The following is a 27928-nucleotide window of genomic DNA, read 5'->3' on the forward strand; positions in this document are numbered from 1 at the left end:
TTATTTACAAAGTTTGAAAATTGTTTTCCTCACCGACAAAAGTAAGATTTCGTAGGAAGTTTTGAAGAAGAAAATAAGCTATATTTGATATATACAACACAATATATTTAGATATTTTTGAATTTCTATAAGTACGCTAAAATATATTTGATAAGTTCATGTACAAGACGATCTATATAATATACTATCTTATATATTGAATAATATAAAGATATATATTAGTGAAACTAAAAGAAAATTGATATTAGAACTGAATGCATGCCGTCATTATATATTTATATTGGTTGATTTTCTGAGATTAGTGATTTAATCCGTTGTCACTTTTTTACATTAATAGAAACTCAAGTAATTTTTTTCATATTTTGTTGACAATATATATATGGAGTGGTGGAATCGAACCTCTGACTCCGAGATATAATACAAGTGTCAACTGAGTTGTGCTAAATTTTTTTTTGCATATATATTTTTTTTCATATTAGCCAAGTACAAGTCTTGATCTTAAATTAGTGTAATTTGAAATATGTTAAATTACAAATTTAACTTATGAACTTTTAATCTCGTATCCATTTGTTCGATGAATTTTTAATTTGGTTTTTAATAGGTATTTGAACATTAAAAATGTCTATTAGACATGTTTTTCTTATTTTGTATATATATATGTACACACATTTACTTCACGTAAATAATAGAAACAAGATATAAAGTTAGACATAAAACTCAATTTTATAATATTTAATATCAATAAATTTTTATTATATATATATATATATATATATTTTAACGTGCAAACTTGGTTAGTTGGTGAGGAAACATACCAAAACACTTCTTGGCTTCATGTTCTTGAGATCCAATAGAGATGTTCATGGGTTGGGTTGGGTTGAAAGACTTTTTAGACCCAATCCAATTGTTCGAGTTGTAAATTTTTTCAACTCAAATAATCCTTATTAAAAAATGAACTTAACCCAAGCCAACCATGAAATATTTGGGTTGGGTTGGTTCGAGTTAATCGGATCATTTATTTAAAATTTTGTTTTAAAAAGTAGCAAAACATAAATATGTAAAAATCTAATTTAATTATTTTCATATATTGAATTAAGATTAACAACTCAATTTCAATTTATATAGTGATTTTTTTTTCTAAGTGCGAAGAAACTACTTTTAAGAGTTGTTGAAGAATAAATTATTAAAAAAATATTAGAAATAAATAAAATTAAAATCAATATATGTATAAATAATTGTGTTATAAGTAATAAAAAATATATTTTAAAGTTAATAATAAATTCGGATTGGTTTTGGTTATATTAGATGAACCCATGAACTAACCCAACCCATAAAATTTTCATTTATTTGAACCCAACCCAATCCAAATGAGTTGATAACTCAACCCAAACCGCATGCATTGGGTTGGGTTGATCAATTTTTTCGGGTCATCGGATTTTTTGAACACCCCTAAGTTCTAATCTTCGGTGAAACTTTTCCTTTGCAAAATATATATACATATATATCAATAAATTCTTAACAATAATTCAATACGTTAGGGATCTAGAACTTTGTAGACACTTTTCAATTAGCCTCTTTAACACCATTTCAAATGTGACGAAGATTGTTGATTTTTTTTATAGCTCACCACCTCATCATATTTCTATATCCATTTTAACCCGTAGTTAGCTAGAGAGATGGTTGTTTTGATTTTCATATTAAGGTTAAATCAAAATTAGCCTAAATTTTAGAAATATTATTAGAGTTTGTTATACTTAACTATAGTTAGTTACTATAGTTAGTCTTGGCCAATCTGTTAGTTCTGTTTTGCTCTTGTACTAATGGCTATATATATAGCCATGTCATTTTCTGTACATGATAAATTAACACATAAGTATTTTTATTATCTCAAGTCTAATATGGTATGAGATGTAAACTTTCGATTTTGTACTTATTTTCTTCTTCTCGTGTTCTTCTTCATGGATCCACTTCTGGAGGTTTTTGAAAATTCTTTAAACCCTACTGATCCTATTGTCAATGCTCGACTGCTTGCGTCGCCTGTCCTTAAACAATATAAAATTTCATATTTTCTTCACCTTTCTGATGACACCAATATTGTTTTGGTCTCGAATCTACTTATCGAAACCAATTATACTTCCTGGAGTCAGTCTATGATTATTGATCTCATGGTCAAGAACAAGCTCGGATTTGTGGATGGAACCATACTGTGACTGACTGGAGCTTTATCAAGTTCTTGGATAATTTGTAATGGCAGCATCACAACGTGGATTTTCAAATTGTTGTCTAAAGAAATTTCGGCGAGCATCAATTTCTCTGATTTTGCCAGAGAAATTTGGATCGATCTTCAAGAACGATATCAACATAACAATCGTCCACGCATTTTTCAACTTCGTAAAGAGCTATCGAATTTATCTCAAGAACAATCCTCTGTTTCTGCTTATTATTCTAAATTGAAAGGCTTATGGAATGAATTGGTTTCCTATCGGCCGATGTGTTCTTGTGGACACTGCACTTATGTAGGTGTTAAGGATCTTGCCAACTATTTTCAGACAGAATATGTCATGACCTTTCTCATAGGTCTCAATAATTCTTTTAGTCAAATTAGGGCTCAATTGTTGTTAATGGAGCTAGAACCGACTATCGATCATGCTTTCTCCCTTGTTGTTCAAGAAGTTGAATAATGTATCATTCCGCCTTCATAGTTGACATCCCCTGTTTCTTCCATCACGACCTTGCTTGTTAAAAATTATTTTGGTAATTCTTCTGGTAATTCTTCTCATACTTCATCTTTTAACATTCCGAAGAAGAAAGATAAACCTATCTGCACTAATTGCGGTATTCATGGTCACACAACTGATCGATGTTACAAGTTTCACAAATATCCACCTAGTCATCGCCTTCATCAAAAGTCTGTGACCAAATATGAATCTCCTGTTGATTCTCTATCTATGTTAACTACTGAACAATGTCAGGGACTCTTATCTTTACTTCAAAATCATCTCGCTAAAGCTAAGATTGATTCTGATACTTTTACCAACACTTCTCATGTTGTGGGTATTTTCCCAATTCTCGCCACTTCTGATTTCAAATATGATTCTTGGATTTTGGACTCGAGAGCTGCTGCTCATATTTGTTCTACACGGAATATGTTTGTTTCATTTACTAATGTGGATGGTGCTATTGTCTCTTTACCAAATCAGTCTAAGGTCAAGGTTCATTCTATAGAACTATTTAGTTGTCTCCTGATCCCTTCATAATGTTCTTTTTATTCCTGATTTTTACTTCAATCTGGTCTTTATGAGTGCTCTTACTAACATTTGCCTATTGTTATGAAATTTATTGAGAATTTGTGCATTCTCCAGGACAAATTGTCTTTGAAGACGATTGGCAAGGCCAATCTTTCACAAGGACTTTATTTGCTCTCAGTTGATCAACAAATTCATTCTGTGGTTAAGGAAGATATTGTTATTTGTCTATAGCTTCTTGCTTGATTTTTGCTTGACATGACAGGTATGGTCACCTTTCTTCTAAACATCTGAATACTTTAAAAGAATTGTTACATATTATATCTTTTAGACATTCTCTTAATACATGTTTAGTATGTTCTTTAGCAAAATAAAAATGATTATCCTTTCAATGTAATCATCATTTAGCCAATAACATGTTTGATTTAGTACATGTGACACTTGGGGACCATATCCTACCTCTACTCATGTTAGCTATCGTTCTTTCTTGACTATTGTTGATGATTATTTCAGATATACATGGATTTTTTTATAAGACATAAATCTAATACTTTAAAGATCGTTCCTGAATTCTTTGCACTTGTCCAGACTCAATATGCAACTAAGATTAAGTCATTTAGATCTGATAATGTTTTAGAATTGTCCTTTAGTTAATCCTTTAGGCATAAATCTCATCAGTTTTCATGTGTGGGCCATCCAAAACAAAATTCTATGGTTGAGCAAAAACATCGGCATCTTTTGAATATTGCAAGGGTGTTTCAATCTCGTGTTCCAATTCAGTTTTGGGGGGAATGTTTGTTGACTGCTGCCTTTTCGATCAACCAGACTCCTTCCCCTATTTTGAATTGGCACACTCCTTATTATAAGTTATATAATTCTCATCTTGATTACTTTAGACTTCAGGTTTTTGGTTCTCTATGTTTTGCTTCAACTTTACACTCACAGCAATCCAAGTTTCATCGTCGGACTATTCCATTCGTTTTTGTTGGCTATCCCCCTGGCATGAAAGCATATCGTTTATATGACATAGAAAACAAAAAGTTCTTTATATCAAGAGATGTTGTATTTCATGAATCAGTGTTTCCATTTCATGAGATCATTCAACAAGATCATACTGTGAATTTGTTTCCAGACCTTGTGCTACGAACATCTTTTGGGTTTTCTACAACTTGAGCTGATAGTTCTCCTACTGTTTTGGAGAATCAAGTTCATGAAATGTAGGATCTCGATGCCATAGCTCTTGTCGTCCCTACTGATTCTCTTATGTCTACTGATGAACATGTTTCTGCTTCTAATGTTGGAATTTATAGTCAAGATAAAAATATAACAAATTCCTCTGTTTTAGCACAACATCCAGCTGAGGTTGTTAACACTACTAATCCAAGTGAGAATGTTGTAGTACCTCATCGTTGTACCTGGCAAGTTAAACCACCTTCATACCTGAAAGATTTCCTTTGCAATCTATTACAATCTCAGTCTTTACAACCTTCTAAATCCAAATTCTCTTTACACAAATATTTGGATTATATGAAGCTTTCTCCCTCTTGTAAAAACTTTACTTTAACTATTTCCTCAACATTTGAGCCTGATTTTTACCATTAAGTTGCTCCTTGTGAACATTGGCATTTTTCTATGAAGGATGAGTTGAACGCTACGGAGGCAAACAATACTTGGTCCATTGTTCCATTGCCTCATGGAAAACATCCCATTGGTTGCAAATGGGTTTATAAGGTGAAGTTCAAAGTTGATGGTACAATTGAACGATATAAAGATCATTTGTAGTTAAGGGATATACAAAACAAGAAGGTCTTGATTATGTAGATACTTTCTATCCTGTTGCCAAACTTGTAACCGTCAAAGTGTTATTAATAGTGGTTGCTTCCTTGAATTGGAGTCTAGTACAGTTAGATGTGAATAACGCATTTTTGCACGGTGATCTCATTGAAGATGTTTACATGGATTTACGTATGTGTTACATGCATGAACATGTCATGCCTCATGGGGAGAAATTAGTATGCAAACTGAAGAATCCTGTGAAGGGTCCGCAGCGGAAGCGGATCGTCCCAATTCCTAAAATTTCATATAATACAGAATTTTTACAGTAAACATACATTGTGCATCTAAAATTTACAGCATGAATTGACTTAATTAAAGAGAAGAAAATAGAAGGGTTCAGAACCTTTACCTTTGAAGAACAGTCTTCAATGGAATCCCTCGAACTTATGACACCACCAAGAATGGCAACCTTTGTATTCTTTGGATGAGAATCCAGGAAGAATATAGCTCTGACTATTTTGGATGAGAGGGAATTGAAAAAGACGAAAGGAAAGGAAAAAGAAGATCTTTCAAGCTGAGACCTCTCTATAATTTATGTATATTTTCACACACACAAAAAAAGAGAAAAAACAACCACCTCTTTGAAAATGCCCACCATCGTATTATTGAGAAAAAATAGGGGAAGGAAGTTATTTTCCTCCCATCAAAAAAAAAAAAAACAATATATGTGTGTGTATATATATATATATTTAACCATATGTTATCTCATATATAACATGCAACATATGGTTCAATATTGCATCATATATAATATAACCTATAGTTTTAATTCTCTCATCAAAGACATTTAATATAAATCCCATTTACATTAAGTTTAACTATGTGAATCAAATTCATATAATTAATATTTGAATCATATTCAAATATTCATTGCCTCTCAAATAAACTTTAATATTATAATGTCCCAAATACATTATAGTAATTATATCATATATAATTAGAATTAATTATATCACATATATTTAATTAAGTCCCTCAATTAATTTGACTAATTCAAATTAATCCAAAAACTAATTCTCATTAATTCTTGTTAAGCTATAGAGGGGGCCTCATGGACATGTAGCTTGAAGCTCTAACGATACGTGAATAATTAATTAAACTCTTTAATTAAATTCCGTTAATTATAAAAAACTCTACTAAAGATTAACAACTGCACTCTTCGCGCTACATATATATTTATGTGTCTATTGAATATAACCAATCAACAGTACGTTGACCCTTCACAAATTGCTCGTAAGTATAATCGGGCCAAAATTATCGTTTTGTCCTTATAATTACATCTAACTCCTTAAGTACCACTGATCCCTTTAATGAACAATAAATCACGGTCCAACTATGACCGAACCCCTCTCCGGCCAGAAGACAATGTGGCGCCACATTGTTCAAGCCATGGAATCAGCCCTTGAGAGAGCATTTTATCTACTTACTCCGACATTGAGGGAGGAATGAATTCCTTCTTGGGTAGCTATGTTCCCAGCTCCCCAATCAGACGAATCCCCAAAATGGTATGCTTATTGAGTCGGCGATCTGGCCACTTTCACTCATACAAATCAAATGACCGCCCTCGTGGGCAAGAGTTCACAACTTACTCAGGATTTAGGTCATATTACTATGGTCATCCTGGTGAAATGTATGCCTCTTTATGAACAACGTTATATAATGAGACTAAACATTTCGTGGTTCGGTCTTATACAAACTCCTTTGTATAGAATATCCCCGCTCACAAGTCTCCACATGAATAATTAGGATCAGATTATTTGTAGCACTTTACAACAATTGTAACATCTACAAAGTGGGTCATACTCGTAGTGTCACCAGGATAAGGTATTCGGCCTTATTCATCTACTACAGACCATTTAGGTTATCACTTAAATATGATCCACCCGTATGTCTCTACATACATGCTTAAGTTACAAGATAACCTTGGATATTAGTTTATTAGTTTGTGGTTAATGCAACTAATTTTGAAATAAAACATCACATATTTTATTACATAAATAAAATGTTTGTACAATACAATTACAAACTATAGAACCCTATGAGATTTAGGGCATCAACCCCAACAATCTCTCACTTGACCTAAAGCTAGTGGAGTGTACAATGTAAAAATAAAACAAAAATATAAAGTACACAAATCAATAAACTATGGCACAACACGTCCAATTCAAGTCTCCCACTTACCCTAGTTTAAACATGGCTTGTCCCATAGACCTATACTCTGCAGGTAACCCTTAAACAATTTAACCGTGAGGGCCTTTGTAAATAGATCAACAACGTTGTCCTCTGAAGCTATCTGGGTGACGATCACATCCCCTCGATGCAAATCTCTCAGATGAGATGATACTTCTGCTTTATGTATTTCCCATGCTTGTGACTCCTAGGCTCTCAGGAATTAGCCACAATACCACTATTATCACAATAAAGTGTGATGGGCTTTGACATGTCTAGAACGATTTCTAGATCAGTAAAAAAAAATTCCGAACCAAACAACTTCCTTAGTAGCTTCACAAGCCGCAACATTCTTAACCTCCATAGTGAAGTCAGTAATGCACCCTTGCTTGGTACTCCTCTAGACTACTGCTCCTCCGTTAAGAGTGAACACTGATCCTGACATGGATTTCCTAGAATCCTTATCAGTCTGAAAATTAGAGTTTGTGTATCCTGTAAGGATTAGATCCTTAGAACCATACACGAGCATGTAGTTCCTTGTTCTCTATAGATACTTGAGGATATTCTTAACGACAGTCCAGTAGATTAGACTGATATCTGCTGACTATCCCTACCGCATAGCAGATATTATGTCTCGTACATAACATTGCATACATCAGGCTACCAACAGTCGATGCATAGGGATCCGTCTCATTTCCTCAACCTCTTGAGGTATCTTAGGACACTGTTCCTTAAATAATATTACTCCATGCCTGAAAGGTAGTAAGCCTCTCTTGGAGTTCTGCATCGAATATTTGACAAGCATCTTGTCAATGTAAGATACTTGAGACAAAGTTGACGTTTTGTTCTTTCGATCTCTAAAGATCTGAATAGAACAAATTGAGTCCCTCCCAAATCTTTCATTTGGAATTGTGTCGCTAGCCAGTTCTTAACTTCAGTCAGTAGACCTACATCATCCCCAATAAGTAGGATATTGTCTACATATAACACTAGAAAAACTACCGAACTGTTGATAATCCTCTTGTATACACAAGGCTCCTCAACATTTTGATAAAAACCATAATATTTGATCGTAGTATCAAACCTTATGTTCCAAGATCGAGAAACTTGTTTCAGTCCATAAATGGACTGATTAAGTCTGCAAACCTTTTGCTCTTGACCTTAGGTTATGAATCCCTCGGGCTGCTTCATATAAATGGTCTCATCAAGATTATCATTCAGAAATGCAATCTTGACGTCCATTTGCCAAATCTCATAGTCATAATATGAGGCAATGGAAAGGAGGATGCTGATAGACTTTAACATGACAACAGGTGAGAAAGTCTCCTCATAGTTGACTCCTTCAACTTGGGTATAACCCTTTGCCACTAGTCTAGCCTTGAAGGTTTGCACCTTCCAATTAGCACCCCGTTTTCTCTTGTAAATTTATTTGCAACCTATAGGTTTAACCCCATCAAGTAGATTTACAAGATCTCAAATCGGATTAAAGTACATCGACTCTATTTCAAGATCCATAGCTTTGATCTATTCATCTTTGTCAACATCTTTCATTGCCTTTTTGTAAGACAATGGATCCTCAACATCCCTGTCAACTACCATAGCTAAGATTTTTGTTAAACCCATGTAATGGATAGGTGGGTTCACAACCCTTCCACTGCGACGAGGCTCCCTCAACACTTAAGGTGGATTTGACCTAATAGATGATTCAACTTCAACAACTCTTGTTGAGGTGTTGGATTCTTCAACAATTCTTATTAAAGGTTCAGTAGATTCCTCGGAAAGTTCATTTAACACAACCTTACTGTGGGGCTTGTGCTCCCTTATGTGGTCTTCTTCTAGAAAAGTAGCGTTGTCGACACAAATACTTTATTTTATTTAGGGTCGAAGAAATAACCACCTCTCATTCCTTTGGGGTAGCCTACAAATATGCACAATTTTGAACGATTCTAGTTTCTTATTGCCTCAAGCACATGTGTTGGGTAACCACAAATTTTGAAATGACGTAAACTAGTTTGACGACCATTTCATAACTCGAAAGGTGTTCTCGTAATGCTTTTGGATGGAACACAATTAAAAATATACGCTGCAGTCTATACTGCAAAACCCCAAAACGAATCAAGTGAGGAAGCTGTTGGATTTTATGTTCTAAAATTCGTGGTTTTGTAAAATAATAAACTTATTCTGTAAATCAATAAAGTTGTTATAGAAGTGTGGATTCAATAAAGTTGTTATTGAATATATGAATTACTTATTTCGTTTCAGAAATAAATCCAATAAACTAAAAGATCTATGACATTACATGAGTACTTGGACTTTATGTGGAGACATAAGAGTGGATCAGGTTCGAGTAAATAGTCGAAATGATCTATAGTATATGAATAAGGTTTGATACTTTATTCTAGTAACACTATCGGATGCGGCTCACTCTGTAGTTGTTACAAGAAGTTATAAAGTATTACAAACAAAGTGATTCTGATTCGTTTATGTGGTGACATGAGGAGTGAGGGCATCCCGTGCAATGAGCTTTCATAAGATCAAACTAAAAAAATAAAGTCATTCTTACTTTATAACGTTATTTACTGTTTAAAACTGACTATTTCATAACGATGACCTAGGTAACTTAACCTTATTTCTGAACTAACTATAAACTCCTGTTTATTCGGATTATCCTTAAATTTGCATAGGTGAGGGTTGGCTCAATAACGCGGGCTCAATAAGCCTCCCATTTCAGAGTAAAACATGGTAGATAGGTGGGAACATAGGGTACAAGAAGGAATTCACTCCTACCCGTTTTCAGGGATAGTAGAGAGGTTGTTCTCTTAAGTGCTGACTCCAGGTCTTGAACAAGGGGCCCCACCCTTTCATTGGCTTAAAAGGGGCTTGGTTTGATGGTCGGATTACAAACCAATTATTCATTAGAGGATTAGTGGAATTTAAGAAACAAGAGGTAATCTCGGGGGTAAAACAGCCATTTGACCCAGTCGTTATTACGAATAACCTGTGAAGGGTTAACTTACTAATTGTGGTTATATCGAGTAGACACAATATATCTACAGTAAGGGAAGTGCAACGACTGGGCTTTAGTGAAGTGACCCGGTAGGTAATGACTGAGGGTTAATTCGGTTTAAAGAGTTTAGCCAATTGATCTCAGATCGTTAGAGCCCATGATCTATAGGTCCATTAGGTCCCCCTACTAACTCACAAACGGAATAAGCCTTAGAATAGCGTGATAAGTTAATTTGAATCGTTAAATTCGAATTAAGGGAATTAGTAATTATATGTGATATAATTACACGTTTAATTATGGAATTAAACGAAATTAGAGAATCAATTAATATTTAAATATGATTTCAATATTAATTTCATGAATAGAGATTTGTGGTCGTGGAATTAATAGAATTAATTAAGATCAATTTTTAAATTTAATTTTTGGAAAATTAAATTAAAATTGAATTTTGACAAAATTCAAATTAAATTGATTTGTCATTTTAGAATTTCAATTTAAATTTGATTAAAAATTGAAATTTAATTCAATTTTTGGAAAATCTCAAATGTGGGATTTTTCCACTAATAAGCAATTACTTTACTCATGATTCCACTCCTAAATTACAGCTCAAATTGAAGTTGGAGCTGGAATTACTTCAGGCAATGAGTTCTTGCATGAAGTTTGAGTATAAATCACTCAGATTTAAGTGGAAATGGTCATACAATTGATAGTATATTGCTGAAGATGGTTGAAGGTTGAAGAAGGTCTTCAACTGTGATGCACCAGTGAACTTCTCCTCTTTTCCCCTAAATTCCAGCTTGTTTTGAGTCCTACAACTCAATCTAAGGCTCCTAGAGGATAGAAGGGAAGCTCTAGTGGCAGTTCACATCCAGAAGAAGGGAGAATTGCAGTTGTATTTCGAGTTTGAAGTAGATTTTCAAAGGTATGTTTGAAACCCCATTGTTATTTAATGAGCATGCTTATTTTTTAGCCAAAATTAATGAACTAGAATGCTTTATGATCCTATTTTCTTTCGTTGTGTATTTTTTTAAAACTAACAATTGATATCAGAGCATCATTGAAGCATTCAATTCGAGTTAACTTTGGCTTGGTGAGTGTTTTTCATAAGTTGTATGAAAATGGTGAACTGATATGGTGTTTTTGATTTTTGACATTAAATTCTCTTCAATTATGTTGTACTTCTTGTAATTGGCTCTTGATTGATGGGCTTTAATGTGTGTTTAAGAGTCTGTAATTCGATTGGAGTCATTAGAGTTGAAATTAGGATGTAATTGAAGAAAGAAGCAGCAGAGGTCAGCAGCAGAAAACTAAAGTTTCAGCCACTACCTCACAGCGTTGTGATGCTATGCTTGGAGTGTCACGACGTTGTTCATGTTCCAACCAGAATCGTGAATAACATCCTCTGGTGTTGTTATGCTGGGATTCAAGGAATCCCTGTGAAGGGAAACCTTAAACGGAAGCGGGATCATCCCAAATCCCATTTTTACACCAAACTAAATTTTACAGAAAAGAAAAACAGTTTATGCGTTTACAAAATTACAACATGCTCATTAACAAAAAAACTTAGGGTTTCAGAAAACCCTTACCTTTGAAGATTATCTTCGATTGAAAACCTTCGAACTGGAATTGGGCACTACCATGAAGGAGTCCTTGGTATTCTCAGGCTGAGAACCCAGGAGATGTGATCTCTGGTGATTTTGGTGAAGGAATTAAGGAGATTGAGAGGAAGGAAGAGATGAGAGCAATCAAATTTTTCTTTTTCTCAGAGAAGTCAAATAATTGTTATATGTTCTATCAGGATGATGAAGAAGATATCATCAACATCTGCCAACCTCCACAATTCTACGTGGATGGAGAGAAAAGTGAGGAAGGAAGTTAATTCCCTCTCATTAATTCAAATTAATAAGAAAAATAATTTAAATTAATATAATATAATTATATATATAATAATTAATTTATTATATATATAATTATATGTTATATCATATATAACATATAACCTATAGTTTCAATATTGTATCATATACAATATAACCTATAGTTTCTTTTCTCTCACAAATGCTATTTAATATAAATCACATTCACGTTAAATTCAATTATATGAATCCAATTCTCATAATTAATATTTGAATCATATTCAAATATTTATTTCCTCTCATAAATGGTATTTAATATAAATCACATTTACATTAAATTCAATTATATGAATCCAATTCACACAATTAATCTTTGAATCATATTCAAATATTTATTTCCTCTCATAAATAATATAATGTATCAAATACATCATAACATCATAATTTTCTCAATTAATTTGAACAGTTCAAACTAATCCAAAAAATTATTATTATTTAGTCTTTTTGGGCTATTAAGGGGATCTCATGGACCTGTAGCTTGAAGCTCCAACAGTAAGTGAATAATTAATCAAACTCTTTAATTAAATTACTCACCATCCGTTAACTGTCGGGAACTCCACTAAAGACCGACAATTGCACTCTTCAAACCACAAATATATTTCTGTGTCCATTGGATATAACCAATCAACAATAAGATGACCCTTCACAAATTGCTTGTAAGTACAGTTGGACCAAAATTACCATTTTGCCCCTATAGTTACATCTAATTCCTTAAGTACCACTATTCCTCTAATGAACAATAGATCATAGTCAAACTATGACTAAATCGCTCTCGAGCCAGGAGAGGGTGTGACACCATATTCTTCAAGCCCCAGAATCAGCCCTCAAAGAAGTAATTTATCTACTTATCTCGACCTTGGGGAAGGAGTGAATTCCTTCTTGTATAATAGGTTCCCAGTTCCTCAATCAGACGAATCCCCAAAATGGTAGGCTACTAGGCTTATTAAGTCGGTGATCTGGCCACTCTCACCATTGATAACTTGTAGAAATACAAGTTATTTACGCTGCCTTATTCAGATATTGCGGCCAAAAGAGAAGGAATATGCGTCGATTGTATGAAAATTAGCTCAGGAATACAATAAATATAAATTATCGCAATTACGCCCACTAACATCATTAAGATGGTAGAAGAGGATATTTCTACTACTGTTTTGCAGGAAACCAAGTCACTGCTTGCAATCAAAGCACAACGAGAAACTGAACAACGCATCTCTGTTACCTTGCACCCGTCAATCAACAATAAAGAGACGATTAACGCAATGACGGCACAATATGACAGTCGATCTCAAGCTGAATTTCAACCGCATGCAGTAATAAAAACAACACCGCATGCGAGCAACCGATCGAAAGATGCAGATGAGCAACGCAAATGCAGAGAATCGTGACACCTGTACAACTAACTGTTGTGCAGATTTGACGGTCTGATTGCATAACAGAAGGAATATTTATTCCTCCATCTTCGGAATTTCCATAACAAGAAGTGGGGTTCACAAGCCAAGAGTTAAAGTTTTTCACCTATAAATACCCCCCTAGAATTCAGAGAAGATATACTTGATACGAGGGCTAATTGATGCTAGATCATTGAGAGAGAGACTGAGTTGAGTACTGATCGGAAGTAATCTGGGAAGAGAAGAGACAAAGTCAAGAGGTGAGTCTCAGTGCGATTCTACTAGATCCCCACTGTGAAGCTCTGTGCTTCTTGAGAGGGAAACTCAGCCTTCCGCACGATCCATCCACGCCGGCAAGCAAATCTCCATCTAAATCGGCGCTAAGACGTTGGCATTTATTTTTATTTCTTTCTAACTCTATTTCATCCATTGTATTGCATTCTCTTAATCTCTTCATTCACAAATCATGTATCAGACGTTAAATAGTGTTATTGAATGTCTCGATCACTTTCATTTTCACTTTTCTGTCTATTTTCGCTCCTCCATTAATCGATTTCTCCATGAAGTTTTCTTAATACCTTGGTAATTAATATGGATTAAACGAGTAACTTAATTTGTGCTAAAGAGATAAATGCGTTTAGTTAAGGCATGCTAGACGGCATCTTCACCTGTGAGAGCAGAAGTAAAGATGTCATTCTGATCTGTCGAGAGAAGGTTAGAAGAATGTGTTAAATAAAGCAAGTAGTACTTCCAGAGATGGAAGCAACCTTGCGTTCATTACGTTCGTCCCTGTTTCACCACAGAGATGTGAGAATGCAGTCGATCACCGAGAGATGTACGCCAAGGGAAAAGCAGAACCGTACTTATAGCTTGAACGCAATTAAGAAACTTGCGATGTTTGTATTAATTATCTTCTCTGTTTCTACTTCACACATAAGACTTGCCACCGCATTACACGATCTTTGCATAATCTTCACAGCCAGCCTTGACCTCAGTAACTTGTATCATGAAACCTGTATCTTGTATCATCTTAACTTAGATTTACTTTAACGCAATTTATGTTATTATCGCATTTTTACTACTTTACTTTACTTTATCGCTTGTTTAATTACTTGTATACAAATTCTTTTATAAATTGAAAAACCCTTGGTCGCATATATCACAAACATAACACAATAACCTCAAACAGTCCCTGTGTTCGACCTCGGATCACACCGAGAAACTTGTGGTGAAATTATACTTGGTTTCAACGCAAGGAAACTTGTGACAACGCACAACATACTACAAAATCATTCATTAATAACGCATATCTAGAAGTAGTATCATGTATCATCGCATAAAATCTATGTCATCAAGCTTATGGCATGGACTTGCATCATGCTTAAACATACGCGTTACAACTATACAAATCAAAGGACCGCCCTCATGGGCAGGAGTTCACAACTCACTCAGAATTCAGGTCATGTTACCTATGGTCATCCTAGTGAAATGTAAGTCTCTAGTATGAACGGCATTATATAATGAAACTAGACATTTCGTGGTCCGGTCTTATACAAACTTCTTTGTATTGAATATCCCCACTCACATGTCTATACATGAATGATCAGGATTAGATCATTTGTAGCACTTTACAACAATTGTAACACCTACAAAGCGGTTCATACTCGTATTGTCACCAGGATAATATACCCAATCTTATCCATCTACTACAAACCATTTAGGTTATCACTTAAACATGATCCACTCGTATGTCTTTACATACATGTTTAAACTACAAGATAACCTGGATGTTAGTTTATTGGTTTGTGGTTAATGCAACTGAAAAAGGAATAAAATATCATATATTGTATAAAAAAAAAAAAACAATGATTTTGTACAAAACATTTACAAACCATAGGACCCTACAAGATTTAGGACATCAACCCCAACAGGGATGCAGCGTTGCGACACTGTTCATCCCAATCTAGCATGCACGCACGAGCCCAAACTGATGGTCCAAGTGAACCGGTCCAGCCGGTTCAGGTCAAGGTGGTCTGGTTCGACCTGGTTAAGCCTGATTTAGCCCCTTTTTTTAGCATTGGAGGTCCGATTCGAGAGGTTCAGGTTTGATTCGGGGAGACTCGAGCAGTTCAAAAGTGTTCTTGAGCTAAATTTTGTTCTTTTATGTTTTTTAGGCATCTGTTTGCTTAAAAATGTCAAAACTAAACCATATTAGATTGTGTTTAATTATTTATGCATGTGATGTATGTTATAATTAAATAAATTTTGAATGTGCATATAGTATGCCATGTAAATTTAAAATCCCACCATAGGAAGCATGTTACATGCATTGAAAGTATGTTATAAGGTGTATGTTTAGGGTTTCAATTGTTTTAATATATGTGATATATTAAATCATGAGATATTTGATATATGTTATGGATGCAAAGCATGTCTAAAGTTTTATAAGTTGTTATAAAATTAAGTTAGACATTAAAATCATAACAAAGATAAGCTGCATACTCACGTAGGTTAACCACTTATTTTAATAGTTAAAAATAGGTTGTTATCTTATAAAACTACCTTCTAAAAAGCACAGACACAGATACGGATACATGATATGTATACGATACGATACGACGATACTTTTATTTCTAAAAAACTAAGATGCGGATACGTTGAAAATACGTATTATACATACATATACATACATACATATATATATATAACGTCTAATTAATTTCTATAATACATATTTTAAGTTAGATTAGAATAGATTTGAGAAGAGAGTGAAAACTTAAAAAAAAATCCAGTAACGTCGAGTGATTGTTGAGTGACTAGAGAAGACGGTAGGAAAGAAGTAAAAGATGAAGATTGAATAATGAAGTTGAAGATGAAGGAGGTGTGAATCATGATTTAAATATTGAGAGAGAAGGGAAGAATGGAGATTTAATTACGTTTCGGTTTTTTTTCTTTAAAAAAAATTATGTTTTATCATTTTTAATTTATTTTGTTTTGGATTGCTCAATTTAAGTGAACTTTTATGTTTGGAAGTAATTTTAAAGGGTTGAGATCACTTTTGTCATTTTCAAAATCACCGTGAAACATGTTAAATTCTTCAAAACTAATTTTGATGATATGAAAATTGCATTTAAAAGTGTAAAATTGAAAATTAAATTAATTTTGAGTTATTAAAATTGTGTTTTCGAGTGATTTTAAAAATGAAAAAAACTTATTTTTAATGATTTTAAAATCACTCCTAAACATGCACTAAAATAAAAGGGTTGTAGGTTGGGTTTTTAAATGGTTGGGCTTAAATTTGAAACAAAAAATTGACCCACGTATCCCCTTCACGTATCTGGAAGTAGATGCTCATATCTGAAAATTTAAAATAAAAATAAAGAAATCAGATACTTCAAATCACGTATCAGACACGTATCTACTACGTATCTGGACGTATACGTATCGTATCCAAATATGGTGTAAGTGTTGAATTAAAACCAATTATGCTGCAGATGATTCAAAATATGGGTCAATTTGGAGGATTACAAGGAGAAGACCCACACACGCATTTGACTAATTTTGTAGACATGTGCAGCGCATTCTCCATGCCTGATGTGAATCAAGAAAGACTTAGGTTATATCTTTTCCCGTACATACTGCAGGATGAAGCAAAGAGGTGGGCTCAGTCATTAGAGCGGAATGAGATTAAAGCATGGGAACAGTTGGTTGATAGGTTCATGAACAGATTCTTCCCTCCAGCCCTCAACGCAAGAAGACGGAGGGATGTGCTGAATTTTGAGCAAAAGGGTTATGAAACCTTAAGCACCACATGGGTGCGATTCCGACAGCTAGTGAAGAGCTGTCCGCATATAGGGATTCCTGATAGTTTTCTGATGGAAACCTTTTATAATGGCTTATACCAATCAACGCAAGCAGTTGTCGATGCCTCCGCAGAAAGAGGATTAATGAACAGATCATATACGGAAGCAAAGAATATCTTGGATCGCATCTCGTGAAATTCTGATGAGTGGATTGATACTGGGCTTGAGGTACGAGGTCTAGAGCAAGAAAGAGTAGAAAGTACCGATGTGTCAACTGATGCGATGAGCGCACTGATCGATCAAATGACCACAATGCCTCACTTCTCCAGACGGTGGCTAACCAACAGAGAACTTTCTCTCAAGGATCAGCGCAAGTTAATGCGGTGACTCACGTAGGCGCAATGAATTACGTTCAATGTGGAGAGGGACATCCAGTAGAAGTCTACCCATGGAATCAACAACCCGTATATTTTGTCTATGATGAATCGTTTGGCAACATCTATAACCCTGGTTGGTGGGATCACCCAACTTCAAGTTGGGACGAGAATCACAACCAGGGGAGCTATAGTTACTATCAGAACAGTTATCAAGGGGATAGAGGCAACCCTCCGGTCTTCATTACTCCGGATTGTAACCCAGGTAATTCTCAAGGTATACCACCCTATGACCAACCGTTCTTATATGTTACCTCTTGCAGCACCTCGACTCTGGAGACATCGTTAAAACATTACATTGAAAAGAGCGAGGCAATGAGACAATCGAAAGCTGACTCCTTTAAAGAATTAGAAGAGCAGATAGATCAGCTTACGAGGGAATTAAAGAAGAAAGTGCCTGGTGGTTAGCTTTCCCCTTTCCATCTTTCTTCTTCTTCCACTTTTTGATGCCAGAAGAAGAAGGTACAGACTTCGTCCCAGAGGTCGAATCTTTGTAGAACTTTTTAGAGGATGAAGCAACATTTGCTTAACCCTTCTGTTCCTTGGTTTTCATCAAGAACTGGAAGGTTTGTAACTTGTTGAGTAAGGTGGTTAGATTATAGTCAATCCTATTCATAATAACATTGCTACGAAACTGTCGGAACTTTCAGGTAATTCTAGAATGAAGCTAACTTGACCGACTTCATCAATGATAGACTCATTCATCTCTACCATGTTGAATTGAACCATCATGTTGAGATGCCCCCTTCTTGCATACGTGTATTAAAGATGTGTTTAAAAGCGTCATGCCTGAGTTGTACAGACGGTTGTCTAAACATTCTCCTCAGGGACTCTATAATCTCATGGGTCATGAGTATAGGCTCCTGTTTCTTGGCCAAGACTTCGGAAAGACTTGCCAAGATGTATGCTTGGGCCTTCTTGTTATATGTTTCTCGAATATTTCGAGCAACATTGAGATCTGGAATAGGAGGACGATCCTTCATTAGGACAAAACGGAGGTCATCGATGATTACGATTATGTTGATCGTGTTTTTTCAAAAAGTGTAATTTTTGCCCGTTAATTTGTCAGTGGCGAGTAAATTAAACATTGCAAAAGTCATATTGAAATAAGTTTGCTGAAACCATACAAATTATTTATATTAGTCTATTTACATCAAATCATCAAAATAACCAATCAATTTTTTTAGTAAAATATTCTAATGTACCCTCAGTGTCATATATTTTGCAATGATGTTTCAGTAAGGCAGGACAAAAGTCATCATAGGGTGATGTCACATCCTCTCTCAGATTTCCCTCTTAACTGGAAGAAGATGTGACGGTAGTAATTACTAGCCTTATCGCCAGCACTTACTCCCTTTACTTACTTACTTAACTCCTTTAGTGCCAACCTGATAAACATTATTGACTTATACAATTAACCCACATCAAGAAAGCTCAACATTAACTTCCATACAATCACATGCTTAACAAACCATAAACACAACGTCTACAGATAAAATATTTACAGTTGGGCCCAAAATGATATTAACAAGTCCCTGACATTTTCTCACTAACATGTCCCTGACACTTCTCACAACAAGTGTACATATATACAATAGTTAACCTAGTTTCTCTTCAACTAGCAGGTCTTGTGTGGCAAGCAGCAGCAGGATCAATCTCGAGGAATCTGACTAGTATCTGGGGAAAGAAAAAAAATATTTAAAAACCGTGAGCTATTCGCCCAGTGAGTGACTACTAGAAATCAGGATAAAACATGCTTTTCATTAATATAAAACATGTAAACATACTGGAAAACATTTCAAGCAATTTCCTTTAAAACATGAACATAGTCATAACATCAAGCTTTTAAGAAGAAAACTCATTAAACATCAATAAACATCATTAAACCTTAGTTGAGAACGAGCATACATCGCTCTAGCTCAACATCTATATCCGGTCAAGAGACCTATACTTCGGCCTCAGGTTGCTGGTATATGGCCTAGGAGACCCACACTTCATCCTCTCATTCAGAACTACCTACGTGCACGTGGAGGTACTTTTTGGATACCTTCTATACCTTCAATATCCGGCTTACTAAACATATCATGCTTCAGAAAAAAAAAATTAAAAAAATAAATAAATAAATAAATAAACATATACATTAATAATCATTCAATCATAGCTCTTAGCATAGCATTTGTAGAAACATAGCTTTTATCTTAAAAATGCATGCTTCATCATAGATACTTAGTTTTTATAATGAATTAACATATAACCTTGACATGCGATAAAACATACACATGCTGGAGAAGAAATGCTATGCAATTCATAAAACTTGGTTGCTTGAAAACGTATAAACTTATCATCAAACATCATTGAAATTGCATGGTCTTTTATGCACAAAACATTGAAAACATTAAGTTTATTTTAGTCACTCACTACTCGTCTAGGCTCTTAACGATTTGTAGGCCTCTCCTAGCTCCTCTTGGCCTGAAGTAACAAAATTCCTTGTTAGATTCCTTAGAATTCTCATCAAGATGCTTCAAATAATTTGCTTATTAGTGGGACCTTTACTAGCAGGTTCATCACTAGCGAAACTAACACTAGCGAGATCATCACCAAGGAGATCATCACTAGCGAGATCTTCACCGACGAGATCATCACTAGTGAGATCCTCTTATGAGTGAGACTTAGCATGAAAATCAGCGAGACTAGGCACAAAACTAGCAAGATTTTTCATTCTTAGCGAGACTTACCATTATTAGAGAGACTTAGCATAAATTTTAGCAAGACTAGGTAGAAAATCAACGAGATTTGAATGACCATCGAGATTTATACAATCCTTATCTCGCTCTCGCTCCCTTGGGTGAGCTACTTACTTGATCTTCCCAACTAGCTATTTGCTTACGTAACAAATTTCTGTTTCAATTTAAAAAATTTATAACTCGAAATCCATAACTCAATTAATGAAACTTCCTTCTACAAACATGTTTATAATTGAGTTATCTATCTTATCTTAAAAGTTTAGCTCCGGAATTGATCTCTACAATTTTTTATCCTTCGAAAATCATATCCTGTCTAGATTACTCGAATTCCAGACCAGCTCCAGTTCTTCTTCGAATTTCACCTGTTTTCCTTCACATTTAGCTCAGGCATCCTTCACAAAAGTTGTTAAGAAATGAGTTAAATTACTAACCTTAAATACTCAGCTCCAAACTCGGTCTCCACAGCTTGTTATCCTTAGAACATCCTACCCTGTCTAGATTACTCAAATTCCAGACTAGCTTTAATTCTTCTTCGAATTTCATCTGTTTCCCTTCACATTTAGCTCAGGAATCCTTTACAAAAGTTGTTAAGAAATGAGTTGACTTACTAACCTCAAATATTCATCTCCACGGCTTGTTATCCTTCGAACATGATACCCTGCCCAAATTACTTGAATTCCAGACCAGATTCAATTCTTCTTTGAATTTCCCCAAGTTTTTCTTTAAATTCTACACCACTCAACCCTAAACCTTCTTCTACTTCTTCTCCAATTTGATGCCTAGTTGAAGTACCCTCACTTGTTTCGGTTTGGAGGGGGAGGTATGTCGGCAGTAAAAATGGGGAAAGAGTGATCCCTCATCCCACTTAAACCTCTCCACCGACTTGCACCTTTTTCTCTTTTCCTTTCTTTTTTTTTTCAAATAATCACAAAATTATTTTATTCCATACTTCCATTCAGCCTTTAGTAACAAAATAATAATAATAATAATAATGATAATAATAATAATAATCATATTATGGTTAATAGTATTCTTCCACCCTTGTTCAACATAAATCCCAAACTCAATATATCTCATAAAAATTTAGAATTTGGCTTACCAAAAGCACTCTCGGCTAAATTCACAAGCCTACCTGAGGCATTTCAACACAACATTTAGAGTTTTCCTTTCTTTTTTTCCTTCATTCTTCAACTTTTCCCTACAATGTAACATTCCTCATAAGTAAACCTACTTAACATTGTAACCACATAGTTAATATACTTAGGTAAGGAAAGTAGGGTTCGGGGTTTACAGGTGATTAGGTGCCCTTTCACTGAAATGAGACAATCTCAACTAATAAACAGAACAACTCCTTGTTACTGTCATTATTAGTCACCATTGTTGGGTCCATAATTTGTTAAACTCGCTCAATAATTCTTGTAAGTGTAACCCCTCATTTTAGGTCCTAGAGTTCTGCCCCAATAAGCCAACTGTAGGGAAAAATCGATTAGGACATGAAACTAAAGTAACCCTATCCATTGCTGGAGTTTGAATAAAACATCATGTAAAAATATCATCCTATATGGGGACACTTAAGGTACCACAAAGCCATGCACGAAAATATCATCCTATATGGGGACACTTAAATTTCTTGGTAGAGGTGTTACGTTTTCATTAATTTAAATACCCCAGCCTAGACAAAACTAGCCTTGGACAAAAGGCCCTTATAGATATATTTGTTACAAAGTTAATTTTTTTTATTAAGATCAATTTAATTCTATTAAACCGATTAAAATATTAAACTTCAATTTCTAATCTCATTAGAAATGTGATCTTAGGTCTATCTGATTCATGTTTTAAATCAATTTTAAAAGTTGATTTGGTTTGCATGCAACTCTGAATTATTGATTTTAATTTCTAATTTCATTTTGTTATAGCAATTATAAACAAATGAAACAAATTAAAACATACATTGAATGCTTTGACATACTTTAGTAAATTATAACATTTATAAAATATCTAAGGTAGTGTCATGCTTCATGCAATTTCATTTCATTACTAACATATATAACATTTATATAAATAGTTAATGAAACAAACTATAGCATACAACCATACATACATTGCACTATATATTATAACAATTATAATATAAATGATGCATGAATATGCTATTTATGCATGCATGCATATATTATAACATTTATATTATATGATGCATGAGCATGCTATAAAATTAAATCATGCATCTAAAATTATTACATTTATAATATGATGCATGAAATTAAGTGCATAACCTATAGTGGGATTTTATACTATATGTCATACATTATGGCATATAATAATAAAATTAGATCATACATCACATGCATAATATAAAAGCAATTAATGGGCAGGGATTGGACACCTATTAAGAGAATTATCTATCACAAGATATTTATCCATCCGGTTCGAAATAGGTGAATTGGGCCTTGAATCGCTCGAACCAGACCAGGAATCGGTTCAGATGAACCCAAACAACTCGAATCGGAGAACCCATGAACCAAACCGGACTAGAAGACCACGAACCACGTGCGAACCGGAGCTGAATCGCGTGAAAACTCCATCTCAAAGCATCGCGACGCCATGCTCTAACGTCGTGACACTAAGAAATTTTCCTTCGTTCACCGCATTGCAACGTCACAACGCTGCTATACAGTCACCACTGTACAATTTCGAACAACTTCAAAACTCCATGGAAAACGCCTCGAATTCTCCAGAAATTGGTCAGGGACATCACAAACGACTCAACAAACAAAAATTACAGACTCTATTGCAAATGTCCTAAAATATGGGCTCTTACAAAACAATTTCATAAAAAAACGATGAATCTATACCCAATCCCAAAAACACCCATTAATGCATACCACATTCAACACATAATTCATCACATGGATTATACTGAATGATTAACCCACCATTACGGTAAAAATTATTCTAAAATTTTGAAAAAAAAAATTGGGTCATAAACGCCGCTCTAATACCAATTGAAGGATCCCTATGAAGGGTATGCAGTGAAAGCGGATCGTCTCAATTCTCAAAATTTCAAAGAATACAAAATTTTTATCGTAAATATACATTATGCATCTAAAATTCGCAACATGCATAGACTTAATTAAAGAGAAGAAAATAGAAGGGTTCAGAACTCTTACCTTTGAAGAACAGTCTTCAATGTAATCCCTCGAACTAATGACACCACCACCACTAGCTACCTTGGTATTGTCTGGATGAGAATCCAAGAGGAATGGGGCTCTAGCTATTTTGGATGAGAGTGAATTGGGGGAGAGGAGAGGAAAAAGAAGATCTTTCAAGCTAAGAGCTCTCTGTAATTTCTTTATATTTTCACACACACACACAAAAAGGAAAAAACAACCACCTTTTTGAAACTGCCCACCATCGTGTTATTTGAGAAAGAATAGGGGAAGGAAGTTATTTTTCTCCCATCAAAAAAATAAAAAACAAAAAATATATATTTAAGCATATGTTATATCATATATAACATGCAACCTATAGTTCAATATTGCATCATATATAATATAACCTATAGTTTTAATTCTCTCATCAAAGGCATTTAATATAAATCTCATTTATATTAAATTTAATTATGTGAATCAAATTCATATAATTAATATTTGAATTATATTCAAATGTTTATTTCCTCTCAAATAAACTTTATATTATAATGTATCAAATACATTATAGTAACTATATCATATATAATTAGAATTAATTATATCACATATAATTAATTAATTCCCTCAATTAATTTGAACAATTCAAATTAATCTAAAAACTGATTCTCATTAATTCCCATTGAGCTATCGAGAGGACCTCATGCACCCGTAGCTTGAAGCTCCAATGGTACGTGAATAATTAATTAAACTCTTTAATTAAATTATTCACCATCTGTTAACTGTTGGACACTCCATTAAAGACTGACAGTTGCACTCTTTGCACTACAGATATATTTTTGTGTCCATTGAATATAACCAATCAACAGTATAATGGCCCTTCATAAATTGCTAGTAAGTACAATTGGATCAAAATTACTGTTTTGCCTCTGTAGTTACATCTAACTCCTTAAGTACCACCGATTCCTCTAATGAACAATAAATCATAATCCAACTATGACCAAACCCCTCTCAGGCCAGGAGAGGGTATAGCACCACATTGTTCAAGCCTCGGAATCAAACTTTAACGGAACAATTTATCTACTTGCCTCGCTATAGGGGAAGGAATGAATTCCTTCTTGTGTAGTTGTGTTCTCAGCTCCCCAATCAGAGAATCCCCAAAATGATAGCCTCAGTGATCTGGCCACTCTCACCCATACAAATCAAAGGACCGCCTTATGGGCATGAGTTCACAACTCATTTAGGATTCAGGTCATGTTACCTATGGTCATTATGGGGAAATGTAAGTCTCTATTATGAATGACGTTATATAATGAGACTAAATATTTTGTGATCCGATCTTATACCAACTTCTTTGTATAGAATATCCTCGCTCACATTCTTTACATGAATGATTAGGATCATATCATTTGTAGCACTTTACAACAATTACAACATCTACAAAGCGGTTCATATTCGTAGTGTTACCAGGATAAGGTGTAACACCCTGAATTTTCATTTTTATATAATTTCAATAATTTTGCTAGTGGATGGAATTTTTGGAATTTTGGAGTTCAAGTGTAAATGCGAGAATTTAGTTTTTGACCTTACAAAATTATTCGATTTAGAAATTTATGGCAGGAATTAATCTCACTTTTTGGGAAATAAAAGAAGTTAATAAAATAAAGTGGAATAAGGAAAGTAATAAAATAAAGTTTAATTTATTTCCTTTTTAAGTTATTATTATTATTATTATTATTTTCTTTTTTATATAAAAACAAAACTTCCTTCTCCTTCTTCCTCCTCACCGTGTGCCCCCCTTTTTCTGGGAAAACCCTAGCCGTCGAAACCAGCAGCCGCCCTTGAGTCCGCCACCGGCCATCCGCACCTCCAGCCAGACGTCAGTTTCGCTAGTCGCTCGCGGAACGCCTCGGTCGCTCGGTGTTTGCAGTTTGAAGCAGTCACTCGTCGACCCCCAATCACCGCCGCCTGCCGCCAAAAACCCACCCCCAGGTTAGCTGTCGCCCCTGCCTCCTCGCGTCGACGGTCTGAGCCACACGCACAAGATCTCTCCCCAATCGTTCGTGGTCGCTGTCGGGGTGCTGCTCATTCGCCCGTGGGTCGCCACTGCTCAAATCGGCGACAACGAACTTGAGTCCCTAGCCACCGTGAAGCCATCGATGCCCAGCCTCGAGTTTTGCAGTCGCCAAGTTCCCAGTCGTCGATAGTGCCAGAACGTTAGAGTTAGTGGTAAGTTATTCGTTGATTTTTTACAATGGGTTTTGGATATCTTGGATGCACATTAAGTTTTGATATTTTTTTGTTGACGATTCAATGTGATCGGAGTTTGGTTTGGAGATTGGGTCGTTCCGAGTCGCCATCAAGCAAGGATTGTGAGCAATTGGTGAGTTTAATTGGGTTCTTAACACCCTTCATTTTGGCGTGTATCTACAGTCAATTTCGTGTCTGAAACTCGACTGTAGTTCGACTTGAACAAACACTTCAAGGTTCGATTTAAGATTCTTTTTAAGCAAGGAAGGAAATAAATTTGTTTGATTGAGCTCAAACTCTAAGGTAAGTAATCTTACTACTGGAATCGCTTTTGTGCCAGGCGATACACTGTAGATTTTAACATTTAGAACCCTACAACAGTTTTTCTTTGAATAATTTTGATTGTTTTGAGGTTGGATGGACTGCTTATGAAGTATATATGAGCATGTGGTAATATATCGGAATATGATTACGTATGAACTCGATTTGGAATTTTATGAGTTATATGAAATGATGATTGAGCATGACCCTTAAATTATGAGTTAAGTAGCATGCATATTGGGGTGCCTTAAAGCTAGATGAGCCTTAGACATTTTCTGATTTATATAGTTATGCGATTTATTATGAGAATATGTAGACTGTATGATATATTACGAAATTCTGAATACTGCATTGTTTACATGACCTAGTGCATGAAAGTGATGTGCTACAGTTGATTCATTTAAAACTAGGTTAAATATGTATGTTGGGGTTAATTAGCATGAGGTTGACGATGAGGAGATTTTAGAGGATTCATGATTAGGTGAATATTATATGTAATATGAAGTTAGATGCAATCTTCTTTCCTTTCCAGACTATGTGACTGCATGAAAGTAATGTACGTCCAAGGGCGCTAGTACATGAAAGAGATGTACTAGGGTTGGTGTGTATGAAAGTGATACATACCTAGAGGGTACTGGGGTGTACGAAAGAGGTACGCATCCCTGCATTTATAGAGAGAATCTGGGGTGTACGAAAGAGGTACATACTCAGTGGGTTATGTGTATATGAAAGAGGTGTATACATAACTAGATGTACGAAAGAGGTACATACTTAGTAGGTTATGTGTATACGAAAGAGGTGTATACTTAACTAGGTGTACGAAAGAGGTACACCTTCGGTGGGTTATGTGTATACGAAAGATGTGTATACGTAGCAATGTGTACGAAAGAGGTACACATTAAATGGGTTTATGTGTATACGAAAGAGGTGTATGCATAACCATGCGTATGTAAGAGATTGTGTTTCCTTCGGGATTCACCAGAGGTTGTGGGTCCTACGGGGCTTATTAGAGTTAGTGAACATACTCAACTACAGTAGGATAGAAATAAGTTTTTTCATGTATATATGTATCCCATGAGGACTAGAGCAGTTTATATATTCCATTAGAGGTAGGCATTTAGAGGACATAGATGCCTAGTCTGACCCCAGTAGTGGGTTACTTACTGAGTATTTTATATTCACCTTTTTTTTTATGTTTATGTTTCAGGTAAGAGTAGGGACGCGCCGGCGAATGACAAACGGAATTCGTGATCAAGCCACCGGGACTAGTTTTATCCTTTCGCTCATGAGATTTAAACTTCTTTTCATGTTTTTCTTAGCTTTTAGTGTTGATGTTTAAACTTACTATTTAGAAACGCTTCCAGATTTATGTATTACCATTTATGACTTATGGGTACCCTATCGTTGTTTTTAATATTTGAAATTAAATGCATAAGTCTTTTAAATTTACCTTATTTAATTAGCATTTATTTCACCACAACAGAGTGTCATTTTAAGTTCCACGCATGCATGTGTTTAGTAACGGCCTAACTTAAGTCCTAAGGGAGTCGGGTCGTTACATAAGGTATCCATCTTTATCTATCTACTACAAAACCATTCAGGTTATCACTTAAATATGATCCACTCGTATGTCTCTACATACATGTTCAAGCTACAAGATAGCTTT

At 34.8% G+C, this 27928-nt stretch overlaps 1 long non-coding RNA gene across 4 annotated transcripts; it reads left to right on the forward strand.

The window, feature by feature from the left end:
* The first annotated feature begins 1907 nt into the window (after positions 1-1907).
* LOC120073692 (uncharacterized) lies at positions 1908-27711 on the forward strand. Of its 4 annotated transcripts, XR_016531951.1 has the most exons (5): positions 1908-3206; positions 3363-3510; positions 4884-4976; positions 10863-11179; positions 25565-27711. It is a non-coding gene; the product is annotated as an uncharacterized LOC120073692 (long non-coding RNA). The 4 variants fall into 4 exon arrangements; XR_016531950.1 differs by lacking the exon at positions 4884-4976 and having other exon boundaries at positions 1908-3212; XR_005480773.2 differs by lacking the exon at positions 4884-4976.
* The last annotated feature ends 217 nt before the right edge of the window (positions 27712-27928 follow it).

This window comes from Benincasa hispida, chromosome 1 (genome assembly GCF_027475165.1).
Source record: "Benincasa hispida cultivar pf3 chromosome 1, pf3_genome.v1.1, whole genome shotgun sequence".
NCBI lineage: Eukaryota > Viridiplantae > Streptophyta > Magnoliopsida > Cucurbitales > Cucurbitaceae > Benincasa > Benincasa hispida.